The sequence below is a fragment of the Miscanthus floridulus genome, chromosome 3 (genome assembly GCF_019320115.1).
Source record: "Miscanthus floridulus cultivar M001 chromosome 3, ASM1932011v1, whole genome shotgun sequence".
Classification (NCBI taxonomy): domain Eukaryota; kingdom Viridiplantae; phylum Streptophyta; class Magnoliopsida; order Poales; family Poaceae; genus Miscanthus; species Miscanthus floridulus.
The window spans coordinates 58287055-58301710 of NC_089582.1; positions in this window are offsets into that span (position 1 = coordinate 58287055).

Consider the following 14656-nt stretch of genomic DNA (forward strand, 5'->3'; position numbering starts at 1 on the left):
AATATCCCCAGAATTGAATAATAGAAGACAAAGCATACCGATGTTAAAACTAGAAGACCTTAGCAGTCTCCTCTATGCTCCTATTATCTAGCCTTGATTGTGAAGTTGGGTTAAGTTTGAATTAGATATTCTCACCCTCGTTCCTTTGGGTTTTATATAAAATTGGGTTACTCTCGGTGAAGTGCTACAATAGTATAATATCTATGTTGTCGATAGAATATCATCGGCAGTCCTTCGAGGGGTATCCCACGAAGGTAGATTGATCGGTAGAGGTGCGTGAGATCAAGAACAAGAAGGCAACAGAGACACACGAGTTAGACAGGTTCATGCCATCAGTATGACGTAATACCCTACTCCTATGGTCTGTTGGTTTATATTAGCTATCGTATGATATTACGTGAGTTTGGAGGGGGGTCCTTGCCCGCCTTATATAGTCCAAGGAGTAGGGTTATGAGTTGGTTAGACCTGAGAGATAACCGGAAAGTAATAACTGACTATAGGAATCTTGGGATCATACATATCCTAATAGATCTCGTAGTATCTTTAGGATATCTTCCAGATGTCTTGCAGAAGGCACCGACCAGAGTCGTGCCCTGTAAGGCTTCGTCTTATGGGCTGAGCCGCCCCTGAGGTCGTAGCCCATGTGGTCTACCATGGGTATCTAGGGTCATAACCCCATAGCTAGTCCCCGAGCACCTTGTATCTATAGTGCAACGCCGCCTTGAGCTTGTCCGAGCAGGTGCGAACGAAGCCGGGCAGTCGAACTCATGGTCCGACCACCATAATGAGTTGCCGAGCAGTTGTGAGCAGTTATCGAGCAGCGTGTACTATCACCGAGCAGCTCGAACTATAGCCGAGCAGCATAACCCAAGCATGGCTTGCCATAAGGGTGTAAGGAGCTCAAGTTTAGAACTGAAAATTTCTTCGCAGTGGAATAAGTGAGCCCACTTAGAGTCCAACCATGAGAAAAGGAGATAGTCTTCTTCAACTTCAAGAGGCATGGAGTCTTCAGGAATAAAGCAAGCACACTCACTGTGAGTTGAAGTGTGCCCACCTAGTCCCTGAGCCTGACAGTAGATGACATAGTCATGTGGTGCTAGGGTCCAAAGTAGAAGAATAGTAAAAGACCAGCCAAGCAGGCAGCCAGTCCTCGAGTGAAGCTCTAAAATGAGAGAGAGAGCACATTCACCGCAAGGTGAAGTGTGCCCACTTAGTCCCCGAGCCTAACAGTAGGTGACACAGTCACGTGGTGCCAAGGTCAGAAACATAAAAATAATAAAAAGACCAGCCAAGCAAGCAGCCAGTCCCTGAGCCATTTACAGATATATCTAAAAAACCCAACCGTGGAGAAAAAAACTGGAGTAATGGTTGTACAGTAACTGTTACCGAGCCTCAATAAATGGCGGTGAAGTCGACGATTTATTCAGCGAGTGATAACCAACGGTAGCGATAAATTAGCGACGTGGGATGCGGTTGCGTAAAAGCCCATGTTATGGCCCACCAAGCCGCGTTGGAGAATTTGGAGGGGCGCAAATCGTGGGAACGGTGTCCCAAAAACCCTCGAATGTGAAAGGGTGGGGAAAGTGCTTTATAATTGCACCGCCGCATCCCTCGTTCATACCTTAGCCACTTTGCCATTCCGTCTTCATCCTCAGCCCTCACATTTCTAGATTCGCATCCATGCATGCTCCCAACGCCAGTCCCCATCTAGATCTAAGAGATGGCACCGAATAGGAGAGCTATGAACCCAAACAAGGCAGGAGCGGGAGCCAGTCATGATGAAGAGTGGGTGCCATCGTGCATGGGGGAAGTGGAGCTCAAGAGATTGGTGGAGACGAGCATGCTTCCTGACCGCGTCACCGCCGGATGGCGGCCAGCCAATGGTGAGCCCTTCCCAATGCCTAACACGGATGAAGTTGTAGTCTTCGAGGATTATTTTAGGCGTGGGTTGGGGTTCCCTGTTCATCCTTTCTTGCAGGATCTGCTGGAGTTCTAGGTGATTAGTATGTGCAATCTCCACCCCAACACCATATTACACATATCGATCTTTATTCATTTCTGTGAGACATTTCTAGGGGTTCTGCCGCATTTCAACCTCTTCAGACACCTGTTCTGGTTGAAGAAGAAGGGTGGCGGTGGATCTAAGGTGGTCGGTAGTGTATATCTTCAGCTCTGGGATAGAATGACCAGCGAGTACATTAATGTACCGCTGAACACTTCTCTAAAAGGGTGGAACTCCAAGTGGTTCTACATGAAACAGAGTCACCCTGCAATCCGATGTGATGTCCACCTTATCCTGGAGAACCAGAAAAGTTGGTCGGAGAAACTGAACAGTGCTGACATGGAACAAGTAAGGGAGCTCCTCGACCTACTTGAAGGCATAGAGATTAGCGGTGAACTAGTGGCGGCAAGCTTCATAGTGCGCCGAATCTAGCCCTATAAGGAGAGGGTCCACCCAGGCTTTGACTATAGAGGTGATGACGATAGGACCCAGGAGAGGACAGAATGACTGATGAAACAAATTGTCCTAGAGCGAGCCATAGAGCTATTCCCTCCTAACGCCTCATTCAGCAAGCCAAAGCAAATGAGGGCCTTCAACTATACAAATCCACCTCCTTAGGTAACCATCTCGATTGTTTTTTTGATACTTTATCCTGAAGCATTGTCAAGCAGTGAACTGATTCACTTATGAAAACATCCATTTGTGGGAAAGAGCGGTGTACTTCTCCAGCGTGCCAAGGGGTGATTGGTCGAGGGGTGTAGACTCCCAGCCACTGACTTGGCCTGAGGGAGATGTGGCTAGCGCTTCATTAGAGCCCAAGGATGGTTGGACAGAAAATTTGCCCCTAGTATCAGAGAAAGTCTGGGGAAAAAGAGCAGCAGCAAACAAGCTGGCCTAGAAGAAGAGGAAGATGGTGGCCGCCAATCCCCTCAAACCGGGTGGCATTTTGCTTGGTGGTGACCAGACCACTCGATAGCGGAGGACCGTGGTGCTCGAGTGGTCGAACGATGATGAAACTTTAGTGTCTCCTCCGTCGAGCACTAAAGCACCTCCGCACAGCATTTGCACGGAGGAACAAGCGAGGAGAGGCGAAGAAGTTCCTAAGCAGTAGGTGATGGGAGTCCCTAAGAAGCAGACGATAGGAGTCCCTGCATAATAGGCGGAGGGAGTCGTAGAGCAGTAGGCGGCACAGAGGCCAACGGTGGAGCAAACCAGACCTCCACCCTAGAGTACGGGAGTCAACCCCATGGCCACACCAAGGTGTTTGGGTAGGCGTCACCGCTTCAAGAAATTGTTTCAGTAGACCAAACCATGAGTATATTTTCCTTGGAGTTACCTTGTTGTCATTTCTTAGCTTTCTTTGCGCTTGACGAACTGATCTGATGTAGAGCAATACGTGCGGAGGGTCTGACCCCATCAGTCTAGATTGCCGAACCGCCGAGGGCTGATCCCATGGTGGAAGCAATGCTGGCAGCTACCGTCCTAGAATCCCCAAGGGCTCAGCAACTGGAGCAGTCAACCGCTGCTACAGGCAATCTTGGCGACGATTAACAAGCGGCGTTGGTGACGGATGTATCGGCGGTAGTGCCTGAGGCAACGGTGGGAACTACCGGGTCTTTAGGAGTAGAGGCTGAAGTTGCCGGCAATGCACTGGAGTCTAGGGCGGTGAAGCCAGTGGTGTTCAAGGAGCAAATGGCGTTTCCTAAAGGGTCGCAGGGCATGGTCGAAGCCGTTGTCCATCCATAGAGCCCCCTGGGTGCCTCGAGCTACAACGGAAGAGGACGAGGTGGAGGAGATCGAGCGCGTTGAACCTCGACCCCAAGTTGTCCAAATCCTTCGCAAGCGTGGCGATGAGGTGGTGGTTATCAAGGATGAAGACACCACCAGGGAGATGAGGAGATGAAGATTGCCCTCGCTGGAGTGATGAAACAAATCAAGGTCAGTACTTCATCTGGCGAGGTCATCTTTGATGTTGGAGATCAAAGTTCATCATTATAATTGTGTATTTGTAGGGGATAACTCGGACTACCGAGCAACGGCACCAGCTGATAAAGAGGATGGAACCCCTCACTGAAGAGAATGGAAAACTTAGAGAGGCTATGAACCTAATGGAGAGAAACATCCAGAGAGCCCGGCTCAAGCGAGACCTTGCTGAGTCCAACATGCAAGATCTAGAACACCAGAAGGGGGTCCTGTCCGAGCAGCTAGCGGCTACGTTCGAGCAGCTATAGAGCAAGTCTGAGGAGCTGGCGAGTGCCTCCATGCAACAAGAATAGACTTCCGAGCAGCTCAGAAGTGTATCCAAGCAGAAAGTAGGTACGGTATATCAGCGAATGTGCTTTGTATTGCTGAACAGCCATATTTTTAGCGATGACTATTGTGCTTGTAGTGCAAAACACGAAGCTCGGCCAGCTGCACCAAGCCCTCGAACAACTTCGAGAGGAGAAGGCAAAGGAGACAGGGTGAGCAGATAAACTGGCCAAGGAGTTGAATGGTAAGTACTCCCTAGTCGAAGTAAATGCTAAAGTAGTTTCCTTTCTTGACAAAACTTTGTAATGCTTGCAGACTACCGTCGGAGGGTCAAAGCGCAATTCGATGTGCTGGAGCAGGACGCCTGAACACAGAGGGACAAGTTTGATGCCGTAGTTGCCGGAGTCAAACCAGTGCTCGACTGCATCGACCTAGAGGTGGACTCCTCAACCCAACGGCAGGCCGCCAGCGCCTAGGACATTGACATCAAAAGGTGCAAGACAGCATGGGAGAGCTTCAAGAACTTCAATCGCGACGCCGTTGTTACTGGCATTACTCATGCCCTTGCGGTGGTCTAGTCCCACTATCAATCCATTGACCTTCAGGCGATAGGGGGTGGATTCGCCGAAGGGCTGAGCGAGGCGGAGACCCAGCAGCTAGAGGATGAGGTGGAGGATGCTAGTGAGAAAGCTGGCCAGGCGACATCGACCTATTTGGTGAGACGAGCGGCGATGGCGAAGCTCGGTGATATGCTCGGAGATTATCATCTGTAATTTCTAGACAGTGTAGTTAGAACGTGCAAAAGCGCAAAAAACACTTATGTATATGATAAATGTTATAAGGTGCATGTGTATGCAGTTAGCTTGTATTTTGGCAAAACAATCTTCATAGTTTTAACCATAACGCAATTATACATAGTACAAGTAGCGTCCAAATAGTTGGTTTGCTACTGAACCTCATGGCCTCGGCTAGCCCATAGTGCATAATGTCGAGCGTAGAGCCCGTGCACGTGTAGGAGGAACAGGCATGACCAAGAAACCACAGCCGACCACCCATAATGCAGAGCGTGGAGCCTGTGGCACATGTAGGGAGAGATTGAAGACTGGGTCTTCTCCATAGAGAACAGAGCAGAACGTGTGCTACTCGGCGGTTATCAAAAAAACTTGGAGATATAGGTAGTATAAGCGGTGTCCGAGCAATTAGTTCTATGCTGAGCTCTCGGCCTTGGCTAGCCCATAGTCCATAATGTCAAGCGTGGAGCCCATGGACGTGTAGGAGGAATAGGCATGACCAAGGAACCATAGCCGACCACTCATAACGCAGAGCGTAGAGCCCATGGCACATGTAGGGAGGGATCAGAGACTGGGTCTTTTCCATAGAGAACAGAATAGAACGTATGCTGCTCGCTGATTGGCGAAAGATCTTGGAGATTTGGAGAAAACATATTCGGCGATTTGGAGAAAAACGTGTTCGGCGATTCGGAGAAAAACGCGTTCGGCGATTTTGAGAAAAACGTGTTCGGCGATTCGAAGAAAACATGTTCATCGATTTGGAGAAAACGCATTCGGCGATTTAGAGAAAAACGTGTTCGGTGATTTGGAGAAAACGTGTTCGGCGATTTTGTTTTGGAGTTTGTCATAGAGTGGCATAGAGCCCGGCGACCGTAAGTGGAGATTTAAACCATAATGGAGAAAAATGGAGACAAATTATGGAGATCAAAACTTTATTCATCATAAAGTGGAGAGTACATATCTAGGGCGTTTCAAGGATAGAAACGTATAAGGTGCTCGATGTGCCAAAAGTTGGGAACATCGATTCCGTCTAAGTCACATAGGCGATAAGACCCTGGTCAGGTAACGTCTTTGACAATGTAAGGCCCTTCCCAAGGGGAGGAAAGCTTATGCATCCCTTCGGTTTTTTGTTTCCTGTGGAGAACGAGGTCACCAACAGCAAATGAATGACTTTTGATGTTGCGGTTGTAGTACCTCCGCAAGCCTTCTATATACTTGGTTGTGCGGATGCAAGTGATTAGGCGTTCTTCCTCGGCCCTATCAACATCCTCTGTCCGAACATTTGTGGCTTGCTCTTCATCATAATTTTCCACCCTAGGTGCTCGGAAGGCAATATCCGCTGGTAGTATGGCTTCTGAGCCATAGACCAAGAAGTATAGAGACACACCTATGCTGCGACTAGCTTGAGTGCATAGTCCCCAGACTATGGCTAGTAGCTCCTGGAGCCATCTGCCCGGGTACTTTTCTTCTTTCAGATATAGTCTCTTTTTTAGGGCATCAAGGATCATGCCGTTCTCCCATTCGACCTGGCCGTTGGCTCTAGGATGGGCAACAAAGATGTATTTGATGGAGATGTAATGGTCTTCGCAGAAGTCCCAAAAGTGATGGCCAGTAAATGTAGTTCTGAGGTCGGTGATGATGCTGTTCGGGAGACTGAATATGTGGATGATGTCTTCGAAGAGCTCGACTGCTTTCTTTGCAGTAGCTGAGACGAGCGGTTTATACTCAAACCACTTGGAGAACTTATCAATGGCAATGTATACATACCAAAAGCCACCTAGGGCTGGCTTAAAAGGGCCAATCATGTCCAGTCCCCAGCATGCAAAGGGCCAGGAAGCTGGAATGGTCTGCAGTTCTTGTGTCGGCACGTGTATTTGCTTGGCGAAAAATTGGCATCCTTCACAACATCAGACGAGGTCTTCTGCATCGGAGATGGCCATGGGCTAGTAAAAACCAGCTTAGAAAGTTTTGCCGACCAGTGTTCTCAAAGCCGCTTGGTTGCCGTAGGAACCAGAGTGAATTTCGAGAAGTAACTTCACTCTGTCTTCTTGGATAATGCATTTTTGCAGAATCCCTTCCTTAGCACTTTTCCTCATCAAGTTGCCATCCACCAGCATGTAATGTTTGCTTCAACGGATTAGGCATTCAGTTTCAGTCTTATTGGTGGGTACTTCGGTGCTGGTAAGGTACTTGATGAATTATTCCCTCCAATTGGCGGCCAGTGAAGGTACCGCCAGTACCAGCTGCTCAGCGGGGGGAACTTCCTTATCTTATTTAATGGATGGCGCCAGGATATCTTGAATGAAGACCCCCGGTGGAATCATGGCATGAGAAGAGCCCAACTTGGATAAATGGTTGGTGAGCTGATTCTGGTCACGTACCACGTGGTGGTACTCGATGCCATAGAATTTTCCTTCAAGCTTCCTGATTTCGGTGCAACATGCATCCATCTTCTCGCTGGAGCAAGACTAGTCTTTGTTAAGATGGTTGATGACTAGCGTGGAGTCCCCGTATACCATGAGGCATTTGACACTGAGCTCAACGGCTATAAGGAGTCTATGGAGACATGCTTCATATTCAGCGGTGTTGTTGGAGGCCGGAAAGTGTATCTAGAGAACGTATCGGAGCTTATCCTTGGTCGGCATAATGAACAGAATGCCTGCACCAGCACCATTCATGTTAAGGGCATCATTGAAGTACATCACCCAGTGCTCGAGGTAGGTGGTGGTGATGGGCTCTTGGATCTCGGTCCACTCAACGACAAAATCAGCAAGCACCTGAGACTTGATCATAGGCCTGCTTTTGAATTCAATGGAGTAAGTGCCGAGCTCGACAGCCCACTTAATGATATGGCCATTGGCCTCTTTGTTATGGAGGATGTCCTTTAGAGGGAACTCAGTGACGATGGCAATCTTGTAATACTCGAAGTAGTGACGGAGCTTACGTGACATGACCCGGACAGCGTACAGTAGCTTCTGGACCTGAGGATAATGAGTCTTGGGCTTAGTAAGAACCTCACTAATGAAATATACTAGACATTGCACCTTATAGGCGTGCCCAGCCTCCTCATGTTCGACCACAATTGCTGTGCTGAAGACGCGAGAAGTAGCGGTGATATAGATTAGGAGAGTTTTGTCTGGTCGTGATGCCATCATGGTTGGAGGCTTTGTTAGGAACAACTTAAGTAGCTCCAAAGCTATGTCTGCCTCTTCCGACCAAGAAAAGTGCTCGGAGGCCTTGAGGAGTTTGAAAAAAGGAAGCCCTTTTTCGCCGAGGCGCAATATGAAGCGACTTAAGGCAACCATGTAGCCTGTAAGCTTCTATATATCCTTGATGCATGTTGGCCATTTCATGTTGGTGATGGTGGAGACCTTGTTAGGATTGGGCTTGATGCCTCGTGCACTGACAATGTAGCCTAGGAGTATACCGAATGGAACTCCAAAGATGCACTTTAAAGGGTTCAGCTTCCATCGGTACCTTTTTAGGTTGGCGAACGTTTCTTCGAGATCAGCAATAAGATCATCGGTGGTTTTGGACTTGACAACCACATCGTCGATGTAAGCTTCGACGTTGCAGCCAATCTATTGATTGAGGCACATCTGGATAGCCCTTTGATAAGTCGCCCCGGTGTTCTTGAGTCTGAAGGACATGGTGGTATAGCAATATGCACCAAAGGGTGTGATGAAAGACGTCTTGATCTGATCTTCTTTCTTGAGGGAGATCTGGTGATAGCTGGAGTAACAGTCAAAGAAGGAGAGCAGTTCGCATCCGATGATGGAGTCTACAACCTCATCTATCCGAGGCAAACCAAAGGGGTCTTTAGGGCAGTGTTTGTTAAGATCAATGTAATCAACGCACATTCTCCATTCTTTATTCTTTTTTCGAACGAGAATAGGGTTTGCTAACCACTCAGGATGATACACTTCTTTTATAAATCCAGCAGCTAAGAGCCATTTTATTTCTACCCTAATAGCCTCCTTCTTGTCTAGCGTGAATCGGCAGAGTTTCTACTTGATCGGTTTGGCGGTCGGCAAGACATTCAAGGAGTGCTCAATCTTCTCCTGTGGTACCCCCGGCATGTCTGCAGGTTTCCAAGCAAACACGTTGGCATTGGCATGTAGGAAGGAGATGAGCATGCTTTCCTATTTAGGTTTAAGGTGAGCCCCAATCTTCACGGTCTTGGAGGGGTCGTCAAGGCCGAGGCCAACCTCTTTTATTTCCTTAGACTTGGCGGAGGCACGGGGAGGCTCCAGCTCTAGGATCTCCATGTCATTGGTAGACAACGTCTTGGCTTCGGTGACCACGCTAGCCATCTAGATGGAGAGGTCAGTGGCTTCGGCGAGAGCGAGACTCTCTATCTCACAGGCATAGGTGATGGAAAGGTTGGCCCATAGGGCCAAAACTCCTACATGCGAAGGCATCTTCAACAACAGATATGCGTAGTGTGGTACAGCCATGAACTTGGCCAGAGCTGGACAACCAAGTATGGCATGGTAGGCGGTGTTGAAATCGACGACATAGAAGTTGATGTGCTCGATGTGGTAGTTGCTTGCCGTGCTGAACTGTACTGGTAGGGTGATCTCTCCAAGCAGTTTGGAGGCCCTACCAGGTACCACACCCTAAAAGGAGGAGTTGGAGGGTGTGAGATCCGCTAATCCGAGGCCTAGCACCTTTAGGGCTCTAGCGAAGAGGAGATTTGGAGCGCCCCCACCGTCGACGAGCACTTTTCCAAAGATCAGCTTCTGGATGGTTGCATCGAGGATGAGGGGGAAATGCCCTGTGTAGGGAATGTCCACCCACTGGTTGGCCCTGCTGAAGGTGATGTGGACTTCGGACCATGGGCGATAGCTAGGGTTGGTGATAGCATCCTTCGTAGTGATGTTGAGCACCTGTCGTGCGGTGAGCTTCCGCTCTCTTCTACTCTTGGTGGAGGCAAGGCCCCCGAAGATGGTGGTGACCACCTTGCTATGGTCCTAGAAGGCATTGTCATTGCCCCTAGGTGGTCAGGAGCCTCTGACTCCGTCGTTGGCATCGTCATCTAGCTTTTTGTCCTAGAACTCCTTAGCCTAACTGAGGCAGTTCTTCATCTTGTGCTTGGCATTCTTATGGAGAGGGAACGGGCCATCGAGGATCTTCTTGTACTATTTGTCATAGTTGCGCTTGGCGTGAGGTTCATTGACAGCAGCGACGACGTGGTCTGGCCAGCGGCGGTGATTTTGACCAGTCTTGGGTCCTTCTAGCCGATCACGGCCACTTTCATGATGATAACTACGGTCATCATGGCGGCGATCGTCAGAGCGATCATCGTAGTGGCATGTTGGGCGATGAGTGCCTGCATCCTCGTTGAAGCGCACCTCGGCTTCCTCGGCATCGACGTACTAGTTGGTAGTTGTGATCATCTCACCGATCCTCATGGGTGGCTTATGGTTGAACTTAGAGCGAAGCTCACGGTGATGGAGTCCTCGGATGAAGGCAGTGATGACCTCGGCTTTCATGATGTTTGGAATAGAATTCCCCATCTTAGAAAAGCATCGGATGTAGCTACGGAGGAGATCATGCTTGGTTCCCGGTCACGTACACATAGCCATATAGTTGTCGGTGAAGACTTTCTTCAGCTCATCCCAGGATCCGATGGATTTTAGGGCAAGGCTAGTAAACCAGTTCATGATGGTTGGCGTGAGCATGACGGGAAGATAGTTCACCATGACACTGGTGTCTCCCTTGGCAGCACGAATAGCAGTGGCATAAGCATGCAACCATTGTGTTGGATTCATCCTCCTCTCATAGGGCTCGACCCCAGTGATTTTGAAACCATGGGGCCACTAAAGTGTTCAGAGCGCCCTTGTGAATGTTGGGGGCCCCTTGAGGTTGTCGGCGCCATCATCTACAGCGTTGCTACCAGCGATTGGCTCGAGGGCTGAGTCCAGGTTGCCATACTCTTGCTCGTACTCCTGGCGGCGACGTCCTTCATCCTTATGGCGACTGAAACGGCGTTCGTCAATACATCGTCGTGCATCTCGGAGATTGTTGAGGTGCACCTGGATGTCCTGGTCGACCTCCTGGTCGTGTTGGCAGTGATGTTCAGCGTGGTTGCCCCTAGCTCCACCCTAGAGGGGTTGCCTATTGTCGCGGTGCTGGTCAGTGAAGCGACTTTGGCGGCGGTCGGTTCTTGTGGTGACTGATCGATGAATCGAAGTAGTGGAGTACGAAGGTGTCTAATCCTATTGAATCTCATTGACCTGGCAGTGTGCTGCTTTAAGCATGGTGGTGACCTTAGCAAGCTCGGGCGTCTATGGGAGGCAAACAAGCTCGTTGGCGGCCACTGCCAGATTGACGCTTGGAGTCTTGAAGACATCGTGGCCGTCAACGCGCACAAACTCTTCGTCAAGGTTGTGCTGGAGTGGCCTTCTTTGCGAGTTGAGCTGCTGCTTGGCAATTGCGAGGGCATTCTCGTTTGCTCGGCATTGTGCATGGTTGACATTTTGGTTCTCACGAGTGGCGCGTTCCTCCTTAGTCTCGCCATTATGGGGAGACTGTCGACGCTGACGTTGAAGATCGCACCACCCTAGAAAGGAGGGAGAGGAAGTTGCTCGGTGAAGGTTTCGGCAAGGGTCTCCATAGAGCCTTGGGACTCAGAGTCTGGATTCTCCTCTGGGATGGTCTGGAGGGACGCTCTAGAGCATCGGCTGACGTGGAGCATGTTGATGACCGACGGAGGCTGGTCGGCGATCTGGTCGGCGAGAGGAAAGATGTCTCCTACCTGGTCGACGAATTTGCCCCCTAGGGCATCTTGGTAGGTGGCGGCGATGTTGGTGAGCCCAAAGGGTAGAGCCACAACTCCTAGAGTTTTCTGAGCAACCTCCGATAGATTTGGATCGGAGGGTGCTCAGCACTGAACCAGAGTGTCCAGAGCTGATTTGGCGATGGAGAGGCAATCGGCGAGCTTTAGACTTACCCAATCGATGGATACAATCAGATTGTCATTGTTGATCCGCCTCCTCTGGTAGCGAGGAAGTGGGCGACAAGTTGTTGATGAAGGTGACCTCAGAGGTGGTTCTGAGATCAGATCTATAGTCGCAGGTGCGGGGATGATCGGCATAGAATTGACCTTGCGCCGGCTCGAGGAGCTCTCCGACTCCTGTTAGCGTTGATGATTCAGGAGATCGATCCGACCGTGAAGATCTGGTCAGGCTGCGGGAGGGACAAAGAGCCTACGAAAAAAGCCATCTTGTTCGACAAGAAAACAGCACGCAAGCCCCTACCTGGCGCGCCAACTGTCGACAGAATATCGTCGGCAGTCCTCCGAGGGGTATCCCACGAAGGTAGATTGATCGGCAGAGGTGTGTGAGATCAAGAACAAGAAGGAAACAGAGACACACGAGTTAGACAGGTTCAGGCCGTCAGTCTGACGTAATACCCTACTCCTGTGGTATGTTGGTTTGTATTAGCTATCGTATGATATTGCGTGAGTTTGGAGGGTGTCCCTGCCCGCCTTATATAGTCCGGGGAGCAGGGTTACAAAGTCGGTTAGATCTGAGAGATAACCTGAAAGTAATAACTGATTACAGGAATCTTGAGATCATACATATCCTAACAGATCTCGTAGTATCTTCAGGATATCTTCCAGATGTCTTGTAGAAGGCGCCAACCAGAGTCGTGCCCCGTAAGGCTTCATCTTGTGGGATGGGCCGCCCCTGAGGGCGCAACCCATGTGGTCTGCCATGGGTATCTGGAGTCATACCCCCCACATGTGCGCTTATGGATTATTTTGTGTTCATTAATTTATACCAACAAGCATTTCTGGCGCCATTGCCGAGGAACACCGTTGCCGAGGAACAGTAGCTAAGTTAACTTCGAGTCTAGCTTAACCTTGTACTATACTTTTATCCTTTTATCTTTTCTATCCTTTTTACCTAGATCTAGAATCCACCTCTATCTACCAATATGGTGCACCCACGGGCACAAGCTTACAACCACAAGAATCTTCAAAGCCTATCCTAACACCTAGCTATGACCTACGCCCATGGTTAATCAACATGGTTCAAGATCAACCCTTTTTAGGCAAAGGTGATGAAAACCCCTATTCTCACTTAAATGAGTTTGAGAAAACCTGTGCATGCCTACGCATTGAGGGCATGTCAGATGAAACCTTACGATGGAAGCTCTTTCCATTCTCTTTGACAAAAAAGCTAAACATTGGTACAATCTCACCATTGAGAGTAGACAAGGAGATTGGGAAGCCCTGTGCTCTAGCTTTTGCTTGCAATTCTTTTCCATCTCTAGGGTAGTCAGACTTCATTTAGAGGTTTTATCTTTTAGAAAAAAGAAAAAAGAATCTCTAGGCATGGCATGGGAACGCTTTAATACTTTCAATAAAACTAGTCCAAACCTTACCATTCAAGACCCTATTCTTCTTCAACACTTTTATATGGGTCTTAATAGGAAAATGTTGAGACATCTTAATACAGCCTCAGGAGGCTCATTCTTGCATGTCTCTGCCAATACAGGGAGAAGCATTCTTACTAAAATCTTAGAGGATGCCCCTGAAGAAATAGAAGATAAGCCATTAGAGGAGGAATCCCAGATAGCTAAATCTAAATCCATAGAAAACACATCACCAACTTCAGCTATCTTAGATCCTGAACCACCGGAAAAGGAGGAAACTTCAATTTTGGATTTTATGCTTAAATTCGAGGATGAACTTTTTGATGAATATGGAAATATCTCGAATTATCATACTATGAGGAGACCCCAAAAGTCTAGGAAATCCTCATCTCATGAAGAATCTTTAGACCCATCTGAGCAAGCTTTCCTTAAAAAGACTACCAAAGAGCTAGTATCTATTATAAGTAATGGATTGCTAGAAGAATCAGAGCTTTCATTTGATGTGATTCACTTAGATTCACCTTCTATATCCATTCGTTGCCAAATTAATAAAGCTCCTTTTGATGCTCTTTACAATCTAGTTGTGGGTGTTAATATCATGTCTGCATCTTTTGCTCATGATTTATTGAAACACATGCCATTAACCCCAACAACAAAGTTATTGAAAGATCTTTCAAGACACATTCTCCCAAGTTTAGGAATACTTTATGTCCTTCCTATCTAGGTAAAAGGAACTAAAATTCATCTGAGCTTCTATATCTTTGGTATTATGGAGTTCGACCTATTAATAGGACAACCAATTGAAAGACTTATCCAAAAAGGACAAACAGGGAAGTTGAATATAAGACTTGGGAAAACTTTAAGCTTTCTATACCCATTACTCATTCTCTAAATGCTGAGACTAAGCCAATTCCAAGGAAGACCCAATGGAAGAGGTTAAGGTTGCATCTCTTGATGACTTGATCAAACCCAACCTTAAAGATGATGCCCAGTTCTTCATTGAAGAAGAAGACAAAAATCCTATAGAGCCTGAACCTCTAGATGAATTGCTGGAATCACCTAAGCCCTCCATTGAACTTAAACCCCTGTCTTCTGGTCTTAGATATGCTTTTCTCAAAATGATCAGGATTCTCCTATGATCATAAGTGATAAACTCTCTCAGGAAGAATCCCTCTGCTTGCTAACTATCTTAGAGAAGCATCACTCTGCTTTTGGCTACTCACTCCAA